Source organism: Misgurnus anguillicaudatus, chromosome 12, assembly GCF_027580225.2.
Source record: "Misgurnus anguillicaudatus chromosome 12, ASM2758022v2, whole genome shotgun sequence".
Taxonomy (NCBI): Eukaryota; Metazoa; Chordata; class Actinopteri; order Cypriniformes; family Cobitidae; genus Misgurnus; species Misgurnus anguillicaudatus.
In genome coordinates this window covers 4,878,724-4,895,635 of record NC_073348.2, presented here as the reverse complement: position 1 = coordinate 4,895,635, position 16,912 = coordinate 4,878,724, and the positions used below count along the sequence as shown (strand labels likewise).

Sequence of the window (16,912 nt, the reverse complement as noted above, 5' to 3'; positions counted from 1 at the left end):
TGGGTTGGTCCGTGTTTTTCCCTTTAGCATCCCAAGACAAGTGGGAAAATAATGTTATAACTACAACTATCACTCCTGTAAATGGTGTGCATGGCCCTTGCCAGGTTTTGTTCTTGCCCTTGTTCAACATAGTAAAAAGTTGTGTGCCAGACTACATGTATTGTGTGCTGCTAGGTGTGGTTAGGCAATGGGCCACTCTATGGTTAGATTCACCATACAATCATGTGTCCATGGTACCTTGGTAGACACACACAAACTCTTAACTCTGGGCTACTGAAGATGAATCCTCCAATGGAGATAAGCCGTGCTCCACGTTCACAGACAGAAAGAAAGTTCTGGAAAGCCACAGAATGGAAGTCTTTCCTCTTGTTTTATTCCATTTTTGTTTTAAATGGTTTATTCCCCGCAAAATACTACCAACACTGGTGTCTTCTTTGCTTTTCTCTCCGCATTCTGTTGCAGCCCAGAGTACCAAAACAATAGATTGAAAATGCTGACTTGATGCTGAAAAATTTTGTTATATATGCTGAAACTCTTTATGGCAAACAGCACATCTATGATGTGAATCAGCTGACACATTTAGCCAGCAGTGTGTATAACTGGGGACCTCTTTGCACTGCATCTGCCTTTTTGTTTTGAGTCCAACAACAGGAAATCACTGAGCTTTTTCCACTGAACTCAGCATGTACCTATCCAAATAGCAGAATAGAAGAATCCCCAAAATTTATTTCATTAATTTAAAAACGTATGCAACAACAGCATTTAAGATTAATTAAAATGACCAGAAAGAAGTAAAAAAGTTTACGTTGGCACGCGTCTGGAGGTACCGCGGTGTGGAAGAGGCACTTGGCATGGAAGACGCGTTTCCACCTTATTTTGTGGTTCACGTGAATTTGCGGCTGACGCCCGAGTTGAAAAATTTGAACTTTGGCGCCGCGTTAACCAATCAGGAGCCTGCTTGTTGCTGTGGCCGCAGCCCCGCCCGGAGTCATTCATACAACATGGAGGAAAGGCTGATATTGTCCGTGAGCAGTCACACCGAGCTATACGACACAAGTTCGTATTTCTACAGAGACAGAAACAAAAAGGACCTTGCTTGGAAGAGTGTCAGTGAGGAGATTGGGCAACCTGGTAAGTTGTAAATACACATTTCACTCTTGAGTCACGTGACTACACGTTTATCGGCCCGCGGCCGTCCCGCCGTTTTTTAAATTATTTCCTCCTATAATAAAGTGATCAGATGTTCCCGTTTTCCGGGGACAGGCCCTTTTTTTCATAAACCCACAACAATAAAAAGATGAAAACATTAAAAAGGCTTTTGGCCCCCGACTGTAAATTCATAGACAACAACAAATAAGATTTCAAGGATATTTTAACCATTGAACTAGGACATGCTCCTACCCTTTGTTTTACTACAGTTAAAACCCCAAAACACTAGTTATACCATGCAATAAAACCATGGTTTTGCTGATAGTAATCAATACACCAAAAAAATATGGTTACTACACTTTTACCACAAAAAAATAAACATGTCTAATTTTCTTAAGGGGACATGTCATTTGAAAAATATGGTCACCTTACCTTATACAGCTACTTTTCGCTAACAAAATGTATTTATTCAGAGGACATGTGCCGTAAAAAGTGGAAAAGAGAGGAAGAAGGAGATGGGGAAGAGGAGTGGGTCAGCAGCAGGGTCGGGAAAGAAGTGGAAGTACTCCCAGATCCTGGCAACCACCCCAGGGACCAGGGCATACAGAAACAGGTTAGTTTTCCGATTAAGCCAATTTACAAGGCATATATGCTGTTATTGTTTACAGATGCAGAGTATAATGTAATCCCTATGGGGCTGTTTCCCCCACTAGTCCTAGAATAAAATAAATGTAAGAGCTGTCCAAACTGAAAACAACGTGCAATGACATGTCTTCAAATACTTCAGTGCCCTTTGTTTTGCATCAAAATGCACACAAGTAGTGTTTTTAGTAAGCCATGTTTGTTAAAACTAGTTATATTTTCTCATTAAACTAAGGCCTAGTCCTGGTTTAAGCTAATTCCTGTCCAGGAAACCACCCCTATGAGTATTGTTACCAATGTGTTGTATTAACTTTTAAAATTGTCTTGACAGAGCCAACAGATATCGATGAGGCGGATCCAAGATCCCCTGACGCTTCTCCTGTCTCCCCAGTCCCTGGTCCTTCACCCCCTGCTGCTGCACCCACAGGTGTGTGAAAACAATACTTCAACCAATATTTGAACATGCAGAACACATTAAGTATCCTCTCATAGCTTTAACATTCACATAAAGTCAAAACACTTTGTGAATTAGTCCCTTTACTAATATTCATTGTATTTCTAAATGCAGACTCAATTATATTGCAATGTATCAGCAGCATACATACTTTTTAAGTACTGCTCATTTGCCTGTTTATGTTCCTGATGTTTTTATGTCTGAAGTATAACTTTAAACATGTAAAACAGGTTAAAGTAAGTTCAAAACAATTTCACACTTGTTTTTAAGCACTGGATGTGTCACTCACACGGGCAAAGATATTACACTCCCAATAACTAGACAATTTTGTTATTTCATTTATTATCTTTCTGTCTTCTCATTGCACTGTTCATTGTATTTTTCATTTCACAGGACAACAGAGGAGGAGAGCCACCTGGAGGCCCCGTGATGGTCCTTCAGAGGTGGAGCAGACGCTGTTGGAGCTCCTGAGGCGTCCTCCAGCCCCACCACCACCACCGTCTGCTGACGAGCACTTCCTTCTCAGCCTTCTGCCTTTTCTGCAGAGCATGCCGCCTCATATCAAAGAAATTATTAAATTTCAAATATACAAATTAGCAATGGAAAACAGCACCGTTGTGCTTAATTTGGAACATTTGGACGCCCACACCACACAGTACGCTTTTTTTAAAGAAACAAGGCAGCAGACTCTGCAGGAAAGGGGAATTCCCCTCTTTCTTCTTCTCCTTCATTTTGTTCCCTGAGACTGTTCCACAGCGAGGTCCTTTTTGTTTCTGTCTCTGCATGTACATAGTTTGTAAATATTTTATTGTTATTATGAACTTTTTGATCAGACAATAATCAGACAGGCTAAGATCATTATATCAGATAACGCTCATGTGCTTTATTCAGAGTTCGAACTTTTAAACTCAGGAAAAAGGTATAGGGTCCCCCTGTGTAAATATAATAGGTTTAATTGCTCACTGGTTCCTCTTTCAATTAATCTTATAAATAAGCAGCAATGTAGGTGAGACTAGTCATACTTTCCTATTAATGTAAATATTTTGATATTTGTGTTTGAATGCTATTTTGGATCATGGTACAATATTACTTTGATATTTGTGATTGAATGTTACTTAGGATCATGATACGATATTATTTTGCACTAATTGTTTTTAAGGAACGGTGGATTGCAAATTTGCACAGCTACTTGTGTAGCCCTAACGTTTTATGTACTTTTTTGTATTTTTTTTATCTGTTTTTATCTTTGTATTTGTGTTGTGTCTTTGTCTTAATTTGTCCTGTAGCAATTCCCTTATCTCCAAACCAAATTTCTCCCTAGGGAGACAAATAAAGATACTTTGACTTTGATTATAAGTGATCTTTGTTTTTTAAGTTATTTTAAGTTTATATACAATTAATTTATATTTGGCCGAAATACATTTATTTTAAATATGACTACATGTGTTGTGTTATTGTAATGCACAACAAAGCAAGTGATTTATCACATACAAATTTGATTTTGACATATATTACACATTCATATTGTTTTGAATGCTATTCATTCCATATCTACATCTTGATTATATGAAACATTATTATAATGTAAAGACCACCAACATACTAGCAAAGAGAATAGAAGCCAAGAGGCGAAACTCAATAGAACGCTCCATAGCAACAGTTGCCCCCATGACGTGACGGTGCGGCCGCCATTATGGACTGAAAACTGAAGGAAAACGCCGAAAAATAATGAGAGTCAATGGCACTGAACCAACTTAACATAACAAAAACTTGGCATAACTTTTTTTCTGGTCGTCATATCTAAATACAAAAACAACGTGGGTATGCCCCCCACCGAATCGGCTTCATTAGCCTGCCACTTACGGTTTGCAAAGATACAATTATAAAATTACTGCAAACCTTTAATCTATTAATATTTATGTTCTATTATGCATTTGCCTTGTTATATGAATAACAGAAATTCATGAAATAATATATAGGCAGACACACAGTAATAAGATATTTATTCAAATGTTGATTTTGAAATGTTGATTTTGGAAACCGATAAAATGCCAAATCGCTTCTGGTGGACTGATAATTTTTGCAATTTATTGCAGAACACTGCTTGCGTTTTAACCACTTGCTCATCTTCACAGTTGTGAGGCGCGCTAACGATTTCAGCTACTTTCAGTCCATAATGGCGGCCGTGGCTCCGCAGCGCCATCTACAGACTGTTACCCATAACACAACAGAGTTTCGCCTCTTGGGCTTCTATACTCTTTGATACTAGTGTGTCTGGACAGTGTTGTGTAAGGAAAACAATGAAAACACAAAACAGGTTAATTACTTTTGGGGGCTGGCTTTATTTATCATCCAAACAAAAATAAATGACAGTTTCTTTTCCAGGAATAACCTGAACAAAAACATAGCACAGACTTACAGAATTATTACACATCAAAGAAGGAATGACATTGTTCAGCTATGTTAACTATGAATGTGACACTGAACACTTGCAGTCATTTATATTAATAATAGGACTAATAGTAATGTTTTTATCACTGTACCTTACATACTAACATGGGAAATGTACCATTTGAAAAACTTTATGACTCAGGGACTAAAATGATTAGATGTGCATGCTGTAGTGGACCTAACAGCCTGGAACTGGGCCAGCACGAGTAGAGCAGACAGACAGACCAGACACAGTGCACCCATGACCTGCTAAGGAAAAGAGTAAAAACAAAACAACATACAAACAAAAATCTTACACAGAACATGTTTGAGTTTATTTATTTAAGAAATGGGACAATGCACATCCATAGGCATGCAACACATAGAGCATGAAAATATGCCAAATTTAGCCATACAGGCTAATTATCATTTGTAGTCCCAGGCAGGCGGATGTTAAATAACACAATTACAATCAGGCATGTGATTGGCTAAGGACAAAAAAGCAGGGAAATATATTGAGACCCCTCCCACACACACACACGCCAATCAAACTGGTGGCGGATCTATATGGATAGTAAAGCAGGACCCATAACAACTTATTTGAACAAAAAAACACATTTTAATTTATTTTACAGCTAGATGTGCAACATGCAACTTTTTTTGTACAGTATGACACATAACAACTTATTTGGTGGATGTGTAACAGTGGGAATCAAATGCAAGTGTCTTGTCCACTGCTCCATCATCACCTCTCTCTATAACAACAACCATGACAAAAAATATGTTTTAACTTATTTTTGTTTTACATTTTTACCCAACTTTAACAGCTAAATGTGCAACATGCAAATGTTCATGTCAAAAGAAGGCCTATTTTGCAGACATCCATATACAATGTAGGCAATGGCTTATAAAGAACGAATAAATCTTACAAAGATTTTTTTCCATATACACTTAGGTTTCTCAGCTTGCACTCTAGCATTTGTGTGATCCAGGTAACGTTTGCTTTGCATAAAAAATGGTTATCATTCACATGGTTACTTTTATACTTTAAGTACATTTCCAAGCACTTTTACTTGAGTAAAGAAGTTAAATCAGTACTTCTACTTTTACCGGAGTATTTTTTAATACAAATATCTGTAAAAATGTGCTACACAGGACCTTTAGGTATAATAAAGTGTCTTAAAGGTCTCTTTTTCTAATTTTAGACCCCTGTAGATGAGTAACTTTGTTAGCTGTTAAACATGAACAATAGAAGGTTGACACTAATAAATATAAGTAATTGTACAAAAAAGTGCAGGTGCTATTTATTTTAATCAAACTTGTCAACCTTAAAACTTTAAAAACACGAAACCTTTGAAACAAATGATGATACAGAGGGCAGAGGCCGTTTCTCAATCCTAAGGCTGCAGCCTTCCGGAGGTCGCATTTCTAAACTGCATACGTCATCAAGACTCATCAAGAGTCACAATATTAACAATTATAAAGTTTACTATTATTGTTAGTTAATCGTAAATTGTTGTAATATGTTTATGACTTCCGAATGTAATGCTCAGTTAGGTTAAACCATGCTCGATGTTGCAGCTTGCATATGAGACCTCCGGAGGCTCCGCCTTCCGATTGAGAAACGTTCAGAGGTAACTTATTTTCTTGCCTTTTTTCGGAACCAATATTGTTGCATTGTCACTCTCTCAGTCGCCACCAGGATTTCCTGCAATGGCGCTCGTTATTCCTCTCATTTCTGTGAAAATTGCCGCTCCAAATCCACCAAGTAAACCGACGTGTATATGTTTGCCGCTTTGTTTCGCGTCACGCGATGAGGAGAAGTGAGGAGAGAAACGATCGGGTCTGAGTGTAAGCAAGTTTGACAACATAACATCTGGATTGTTTTAATGTAAATACGTGAACATGTGAATACAGCATCTGAATACAGGGTATGAATCGAGATTGTGATTCTTTTTCCGATAGACACAAGCAATAATACATACCCAGATCATCCAATCTGGAGATGTTCTTTTTACGGTACGACTGTAGAGCGAGGGTGACTGAGGTACACTGCAGGACCCCTCGCAGGGAGCTTGATTGATCTGACCAATACAATCATACTTCGCCATCCGCCATTTGTGAACGGTCGGAAATACGTCCTTGTTGATACTTGGAAAGGAAGGAAAATGCATCTCTTTGGCATCTGACGTGCCGCCCGGTGTGGCCCTGTTGCACGGGGACGGCGATTGTGGTTCCGTCCCGGGTTACCATGGTGACGGCTGTGAGATACCCCCTCCTCCCTATTTTTTTTACATATCTGCATGATTCACGTAGGTCACATTTTCCCCTCTAACAGTGGCTCTTGTAATTGCAGTTTGACTCTGCTTAATAAACTCCTTGAGTGAAGGTGGAGCTAAACCATGTAAAATTTTATAAACTAAAATATCTGCATATTTGATCACATTTTCCTAAGTTAAAAGATTGTATTTAGTTAAAATATTGCAATGATGATACAAATTTGACTTTTTATCTAATATTTTTAAAGATTGTTTGTAAAGTCGTTCTATTGAGGGTAGGGTTGCCAATCGTTCCGTATAATACGGAATCGTCCCGTATTTGACACATAAAATTCTTGTTCCGTATTGAACTGATATGGAACGCACTTTGTTCCGTATTTTTTGAAAATCAATTCAGTGCAAATACATGACAGACACATAGCTTCTAATATGTCAGACGATGAACGAAGACCGCACCATTTGTATTAGAAAACCCTGACAGTGCGGTAATTTCTCCCCCTGTTTGTCTATGATCAGCGTAGCGTTTTTAACATCTTCCAGCATCATCGGGGGAATGCCCTTTTAATTGGTCGTTTCAGTCATTGTGATGTCACGTATCATAACAACGATGACGACAAGTGACAACAGCAGGAAATGTTTGCATCCGTGCAGCCGGCGAAAAAGAAATGAGCACCAAAATATAGAATTGAATGGGAAAATGAATACCCTTGGCTGGAATGCGTGAGGGACAATGAATAAAAGGCCAATTGTACATTATTCCTTCGCGTTTATTCTGTTTGTCACGGCGGAGTGTGTGATATTAAGCAGCACGCATCAGGAGATAATCACAAGAGAGGAGCGAGAGGCTGTAGGCACTGGAGGGAGCAATGTCAAGGTTCCTTGTCCGTCAGACGTCTCCAGAGGCTCGAAATTATGTGGATTTTTAAAACCCAAATATAGTTGATAAGAAAGTGATTATATTAAAAGAGATAGTACAGGTTTAGCCTAACATTCCACATATATATCCCCCAGTGTTTGTTTCTGTGCCCCTCTCCCTCCCGTCTCATAATGTGTCAATCATTTCTGATGGTTTTCTTAATGAATCATTATGGATTTAGATAGCTCAAGGTTTAAAAAGGGGTGGGGTCTTTGAAGAGAGACGTATTATAAACTTAACAAATCCATGGTTCATTGTTGGCAAAAAGATCATGATAGCCTTTATATTTCACATCTATGTGGTTCAGTCTTGTATACTGGCATACCCGGTAAAAAAGTAGTATACTTAGTGTATTAGAAATATGATTGAAGTACATGAAGTATAAAACAAGTATGCTTCTACTTGTTGTGCTGTATTTAAAGAGTATTTAATATGTACCTTTTAAAAGTATACTTTTAGTGTATGCACAAAATGTACTTAAACACAACTATAATTTGCGCTGCAATGCCTTTTTAAGTGTATTTCCATTAGAATGGCAATGCAATGCAATTGTACTGTAAGTGTGTGCTTAATTGCTCAAGAATCTTAATTTTCAATAGTGTGTTTTAATCAGTGATGGGAGTAACGCGTTCCACTACTTTTATCAGTAACGAGTATGTAACGAAGTATTTTTTAAAATAAAGTAAAGCAATTACAATTACTGAAATTTAAATGAGTTCGTTACTCGCGTTACTCTATTTTGTAAAAAAAAAAAACACTTACAGACAAGACATTTCTGATTTAACGTCGCATGACCGTGGTGGGCGGCACAATGAATCATTAATCTTCATCATGGCTGACAGTGCATATAGAATGAACATGAAAAATCTAAACGGGACAACATACCTTTGTTTAAAAATTGTGCGCAAGTCATAATCCATCCGGTCTCATGTTTGTAAATTATCTTTGCCAAGCAATCCCAGTATGACATTAACTTGCATTTGTAGTCCACAAAGGCAATAAATCTGAGAAATGTTAATATATATCTTAGATGTTTACATTGGCCTTCATGGAAGAGAACGATCCGCGATTGTTGTTTCCAGAAAAATATTCACACTGCACTGTACAACTGTTAAAACGTGTTAAAACTCCATAGTATGTGTGAGTGCACATTTAGTTTCAGTTTCACTCGCTCCGTATCCAACAAAACAATCCACTCGCATTGTGTTTGTTGGACAAAACAATTCACGTACTCCGTTTTCTGATTAAATATCTTCCTTTAATCCTGTGTATCATTTAAATCCAACAGAAAACATATACAAACAATATATGACCAAAAAGCGCACTACCGCCGCAAGCTTCACAAGCTGTGTCCCAATTCCATGGCCGCGCCCTGCTAAGCATGCGACCTAAAAAAGTGAGCACTCGGTCTTTCAAGGTGGAAGCCTCAGAAGTTTGCGATGATAATTGAAATTAGACGGTCTAATCTTCGGAGGACCCATAATTTGCGTCAGCTGTTGCACGCGCACACCGCACCTGTCAGCAGGACACATCAGAGACGTTTCTGGCTTATTAAAATAAATATGGAATCAGAAACATTTAAGAAAATATGACATGTTGACACAATTGTCTCCAAATTCTTAAAGAGACAATACATAATTTTAACACGCTATATATTTTCAATGTAAACATACAGAATATTTGTCTAAATGATCTAAATGATATACATAAATAAACTAAGCTTACATATTAAGATAATTTCTAACAAAAATATTCAACGGCTGAATCTAAAGAAAAGTAGGCTCCTACAGTATGTGTTATATCAGAGTCTTACGTGTAAAATAACCCATCCATATCATTTTATTGTTTGACTGTTCAATACTGTTCATATTTACATTTAAAAAGCAGACATAAAAGTAACTTAAAAGTTACTTTCCCTAATAACTAATTACTTTTGATATACAGTAACTGGTAGAGTAACTCAATTACTTTTAAAAGAAGTAACTAGTAACTGTAAATAATTACTAATTTTCAGTAACTTGCCCAACACTGGTTTTAATGCACTTGAAGTTTTAAAAAAGTTGTTCCATTTTAGTATACCATTTACACTTGAAGTGTAGCCAAATAGATGTTAAGTTGAAGTTAATACATAATTGAATACACTTAACTATACTTGGATTTGACGAAAATAGTACAAATTGTAGTAAATATACTTAGTACACTTTATTTAAGTATCCATTTCAGAAAGTTGGCAACTCTAATTGAGGGTCTGGTTCTCTGTTAAAAGACTTTGAAAAAAACATACATACAGTCTTACTAACATTAAGGTGTAAACATGAATTTGACAGCCATTTAGAAACATTAAAGGGGCTGTATGTAGTTTTCAGCGGCCTCTAGCGGTGATGTTTCAGATTGCAACCAATAAGTTTACAAGCGCGAGCTCGAACTCGTGAGCAACGGCTAGACTGAGATGCTACACACCGGAGAAAGCACCACACAACATGCTGGAAACTCAGGTAAACTCCAACTGCAACATTAAATTGACTGCATTTAGCCTATGTTACATAGGTACATTTACGGTAAGATAACGAAAACGGTAAGTGAACTACACTGAACAATTTCAGTATAACAGTAAATACACTGTGCAATTTTAAATAGTCCTTTAGAATTGTTGCTTGCCACACTGTGCGATCAATATCGTAGTTAAGTCCATGTCACACTGTATAATCTCAGTTTCCATCAATGTAAGACTGTACGAGTTTAACTCATTCACCCCATTGACGAGTTATCTCGTCATTTATAAGTTCATATTTAACTAATAAACGTGCCTTTCTGGACGAATTTCAAAGTGAAAGTGTAATACCAGATGGCGCCAAAACGAATTTATCAAAAACGGAAGTTAAAAAGAGATAATGATTTATTTTAACTGCGTTTATGTTTGATAGTCATTCTGAGTCTGATCTCTAACATAAATTTCTTTACAAAAACACCATTTTTTAACCTTTTTGGTCAAAATGTTGTATTTTTGAAGAGAAATATCCATATTTCAGTGGTAAATTAAGTAGAAAAAGTAAATATATAATGAAACGTTTTTTTTCCCCATTTTGTTTGTTTGTTTGTTTGTTTATTGTTTGTTTGAAAGCAGAGGGTGTGTTCTTTAATTTGATATAATTTGTATGTTTATATATTTATAGAAAATAATTTTTCCTGCAAGGAATTTTGTGAAAATTTTGTTAAAATCACAAAAATGCAGGTGGGCAACTTTTCTCAAAAAGGCTGGCGGTGAATGAGTTAAAGACTTTTAAAAAGCGGATGCATGCAAACAATCGACGACGGCTGGGCAAACACACGCTAGAGCGGAGGCTAGCAAACCGAAACAACATCTAAAAAACTAAAGCACATAATCGAAATATATTTTACATACTTTGTAGTAATGTTAGCTTACCTGTCCAAAAGGATGAAAGCCAACTCCGGATTTGTTTTTATGCCCAAAACAAAGCGGAGGTTTCTCCATATTTCAAATGCCCTGCTGAGTTTAATCTGTGTTTTTGTACGAAGTTGATCCGATTCATGTTTGGCTTTACGAGTTTCAGCAGATAATGTTTTCCTACACAATATGTGGAGTTTGTGTTGAAGTCTGTGTTGTGCTGGGAGCAGGTCATTTCTTAATGTTATCAGACATGTTGCAGTGTCGTTGCTGTTAAGTGCAAAGTCAGTAGACGAGGCGAGAGAGGCTCGGGAGCGCGCATGCAGGTGACGTCACTGGATTTCGCGCCAAATCCGGCCCGTTACTTTCACATAAAAATAATTATTTTTTTCAGAGGTAATGGCAAAACCCGCAAAGTGGATCATTTAAATGTGAGATTACAACCCCTTCACACAAAGGCAATTGAAAAGGGATTCGTTTAAGTAGAAACACTGCGTACAGCTCCTTTAACCAAAGTGGCTGATAATTCTCTTGCAGCTTCAGATTTACTTTTTGCATGCAGATATATAACCGTATCATCGGCATACATTTGACACTTCACTTTAGATTAACAAACTTTTGGCAAATCATTAATATATAAACTAAATAACAAATGACGCAGAGTTGAATCTTGAGGTACACCAGTAGTATTGCTAACTATTCAAGAGATCTTATCTTGAACACGTAAACACTGTTCTCTACCGGTAAGGTAAGATTTTATCCATGTAATTGACTCTGGTGAAAAATTATAATTTAATAGCTTATTGATTAAAACCATGTATTTACTGTATCAAATGCTTTCTTAAAATCCAAAAAGACAGCTCCCACAACACCACCTTTATCCAAAATATATTTTATATTTTCTAAAAGGTAGCAGTTTGCAGTTTCTGTTGAATGATTTTTTCTAAATCCAAATTGCATAGCATGCAGTGTAGGTGTAGTATTATTCAAGTGTGTCATAATTTGTTCTGAGATCCATTTTTCCAAAATTTTAGATACTACTGGAAGGATGCTAACTGGTCTATAGCCTACCCAGCAAACACAAAAACGTTATAAAAATGTTTTTTTCACGTTGTGAAAAAGTTTTGATTAAGTTATTTCCCGACATACTTAATATGACCAAATGTCGGGTTTTTTTAACGTTATAAATACGTATTTTCACCACGTTGCAAAAACGTTTTGATAACGTAATCTAAACATTTTTGCAACGTTGTGAAAATACGTATTTATAACGTTCAAAAAACCCGTCATTTGGTCGTATTAAATACGTCGGAAAATAACGTTATCACAACATTTTCACAACGTAAAAAACGTTATTAATACCTCTCATGTTGCACGTGCCGAAGCGCGTTGGGCGGTAACAGAAAGAACGCGTTAATCATCAAATCTGTGAGCTCTCAATCCTTCTGGAGGTAGACTTGATCTGTAGGTTCCACATCTGTCTTCCATTATTTTAGTGAAAAATTTAGTAGATTTCAAGCAGGCTTTGAACTCATGTTTAACACAATTCTTCTAAGGACCTGTTAGCTACACTGACAAATCACTGGAGAAAATATCTTATGCTAAGAACTACAAGGATTTAATTTAATGCAACCTAATATGACAAAACGTCTAACTGACACAACATATAATTGTAAACATTATGAACAATGAAATAATGTAAAAAAATAAAAGGTTTAATAGTTTGTCAAAGACGTCATAACAGACATATCAAGTTAAACTAATAGTATACAAACACTGGAAACGTTTACTCAAAACTAAACAAAATGTCAAAGAAATGTAACACTTTGCATGGTAATTAAAATAATTGTAACGTGTTAAAACAAATATTTAATAATACCACACTTATCTCAGTTCTTAATAATGATATATTCATTTGTCAAACAAGTATAAGAATTTTAATAATTATTAAATTCATACAATAGTCAAGCAAACTGTAATTTAACGCATTTGGTTTATTTTCTGGGCTAATCTGCTTGTTATGTTTTACCAATAAAGTGTAAACCGAATTTTATCTTTTAATTCAACTTGCATATCTTAATGCATTAAGAATAAAGGCCTGGTTTCACAGACATGGCTTAGCTAAAGCTAGACTATGCCTTAAATTAAGATGTTTAAGCATCTTTAATAAACATGCCTTAGAAAAAAATTGTTACTGGTGTCTATCTTAAGACAAATCATTGGCACTGGCTTATTTTAAAATCTCACATTGAAAGTTCTTTTCAATTGAGACAGCTCAAACATCTAGGACTATAGTCAAGGACTATTTGTCTGTGAAACTAGGGATAAGCATTAATCTCATTAAGTAATGAAGTGATGTTCATATAGCAATCATATAGCTCTAAGATAATACAAGTCATGTGTTTCACATCATGCTCAGTTAAACAGACAATTATGATTATAGATGAAGTTTACAGATTTCCAACCCACTTTGTATTGTTACAATGTCTGTAATATATGTAATCTGTCATCTGGCAGAGTATTGTCAAGAACTAATTGTGAATTTAAGCTTAACTCGAGAAAAAAAGCGTTAACATTGTCCATTCAAATACCCCAATTTATTGTAAAAATATAACGTGGGTTGAAAATCTGCAAACTTATGCTTTGAGGCAGTGAGTGCAATATATATATATAATGTTTGGCAGTTTTGTATGTCCATCTAGTTGCCATCATCTGAAGTCTCTGAGAGTGTAGGCGTCATATGAAGTCTTTACAAGTGAGGCTGGATCCATACTGGAGCTTCTGTAACTTGTATGCGTATCCTTATAGAAACAGGAAAGCAAAAGGATTACCATAGCTGCTGTTCATATTATTTCAAGAAAAAGTTGTTCATGTGAAATTGTTTAATACTTTTGATTACTTAATATCAATGTTATAAAATGTTTTATGTGACTGCTTGGCTAAAAAGGTAGGACATTTTCTAGATTTACACTAGAAGAGTTTGGGAGTAAAATGTGAAAAAGCTCTGCCTCCTTTGGTGGACTTTGACTCCTGGGTACTACCAAGAATTTTGTGACCTTATTAAGCTGGTTCAAATCACAATCTGATTTTTTCTGGATTCCTTAGTAAATTTGTCCTCATTATTTGGGGAACCGAGACAGTCTCTATGGAACAAACTACATGTGCAATAGTATCATTAAGTTGGAGAAACAAGCCATCATAACTAATTTACAATGCCATTCAAAGGTTTAGGTTCAATTTTTTACGTCTTTTATTATATGAACATATTGTAAGTTGTAATTTATTCCTGTGATTAATGTTGAATTTTCAGCATCATTACTCCAGTCTTCAGTGTCACATAATCTATCAGAGTTCATCCTAATACGCTGATTTGCTGCTCAAGAAATATTTTCAATTATTATCAAAGTTGATTGTTGTGTTAACAAACATTTTAGCGTTACCTTAAAATGGTAAGTTGCACTTCTGTTTGTTAGAAGTGAGAGTAAAGATTTTGTTTTGCATCACAGAAATTACACTTAATTGCATTTTTAGAAAGAAAACAGATAACCTACTTTGTGATAATTTCACAAAATGTCTGTTTTCACTGTATTTTTGTCAAATAAATAAATCACAGCCTTTTGAACAGTGGTTTTTAAGTTTGAGGTCTTACTTACTAGCCATATGGTTCATACATAGCCCCTTAGAGATGTCTTCTGACAGGTTTGCTTGAACTCTGCTGCATGGCCATCAGCATGGACAAATCTACAAACATAACATGCAACTTGTCACAGAGCAAACAATATTTAGGATGCAGTACAAAAGGAAACAAGCAAGAGTAGAGTTGAAACGTTAAAAAGAATGGTATACAAAAAATAGAATACACAAAAAATTGCTGAATTTTATGTTTTTAGGTTTACTCATTCATTATATATTGCACAGTGTCACTCACGTTTGTCAAAACCTTCTTTAAATAACTGTAATAATTTTTTAAAGGAAAATAACAAGATGCAAGATTACGTTGTGAAGTGCATATGTGATTGAATAAGCTTTTTCAACTCACCTGAGTTTACAACATCTCTCTGTCACAACTGCAGCTCCATTCGAAAATGCAGAAATCTTGAGCTTATTTTCTATTATGGGGTTATTTTGTCCCTTCTGAAATCAGAGAACAACTTTTTATCTATATTGGTTTACGATAAAACATTGTAATACTTTCAGCTAATTTTGATGTCCCATATAAGTTGCTACGTAACAGTACATCCATAGACTGTGAGTAAATCGCATATTTTAGGATAAACAAATTGACATATACTTCCAATAATGCATTGACACCCTTTACAACGCTTTTTAAACCTCCCAATGACACATTTAGATGTTCTCAATCGCCCAAACTTTCATAAACAAGCGCTAAAACTATAGCGCTAGCACCATGCTAACGGATATGCTAACGGACTTTTCTCGAAGACACAAGCCATTTCAGTGAGGTAAATATTGAACAAAGTAGGTGTCAACCACAGTTGTGTGTATTATTTTTGTAATTTGAGAGACAAAACTTACCTGAAAAAGTGAAGAAAACCATAAGAGACACGGAGCTTTGTCGCTTTCTGTTGTTAGTAGCCTCGTTTCCATGGTAACTCGCGTCACTCCAACGGATTTAAAGGGGCAGTAACGTTTAGCACCCGCAGCATACACACACAGCATTTACATAAATAAACATCTTAGAAAACTACATAAACATTTTAAATCGCATTAAATTATTATTAAATTGTGAATTTAAAACTTTTGGTTGTTCTATGTCATATAGGACAATTTAATCTTTTTCTATTTAATTTTTTATTTAACTTTTTTTTAACTATTACGCTAGTATTTTCTAACCCTAAGATTCTAAACCTGTATAAACATATTTGCTCTAATGAACACGCGGGAATTTTGAGGAATGTTCGTAATTTAACCGTTCAGGAGCCACATTCACTTACATAGTATTCTTTTGTCCTACTATGGAAGTGAATGGGGCTTAACAATTAAATTACAAACATTCCTCAAAAAATCTTACATTGTGTTCATCAGAACAAATACATTTATACCAGGTTGTAGCAACATGAGAGGGAGTAAATGATGACAGCATTTTTATTTTTGGGTGAACTATTGCTTTACTGCTCAACGTGTTATGGAGCCATGCACATGTTGTTTTTCCATTTCTGAGTTGGGTGTGTAAGTCACCAAATCGAACTTTATATTATCTTTTTATCTAAAATATAGTACAATTTTGTTCTATTCCAAAATCCTACAACATGCCCGACTTGAAAACTTTTCTTTACAAAGAAAAGTTAAAGTATAACATAGTGTTACAACTAATCCATAAGTTTACAAGATAATGAAAGAAAACAATGTAAATTTCATTAATCAAAATGAACTGTAAATACAATATCACATAATTGACAATTATGATTTTTTTTGTGTGTGGCTATTTCAAAAATACTTTTCATATGCACTGACCCATAATAGAAGAATGCTTATGAGGGAGACGTGGATCGCTACAGTATGTGGATATCTGTTATAAACAGAAACAACATTCACATCTAGAATGTAGATAGAATAGTATTGAATTATTTATGTTTAAATAGAATTTTCCATTTAATTAACCCCACCCATGGGGT

At 35.6% G+C, this 16,912-nt stretch overlaps 1 long non-coding RNA gene across 1 annotated transcript; it reads right to left on the bottom strand.

Moving 5' to 3' along the window:
* Positions 1–12,872: 12,872 nt before the first annotated feature.
* LOC141368948 (uncharacterized) lies at positions 12,873–15,876 on the bottom strand. The gene is made up of 3 exons (XR_012372361.1): positions 15,813–15,876; positions 14,930–15,017; positions 12,873–14,077 (listed from the first exon to the last, which is right to left on the bottom strand). It is a non-coding gene; the product is annotated as an uncharacterized lncRNA (long non-coding RNA).
* Between the last annotated feature and the right edge of the window lie 1,036 nt (positions 15,877–16,912).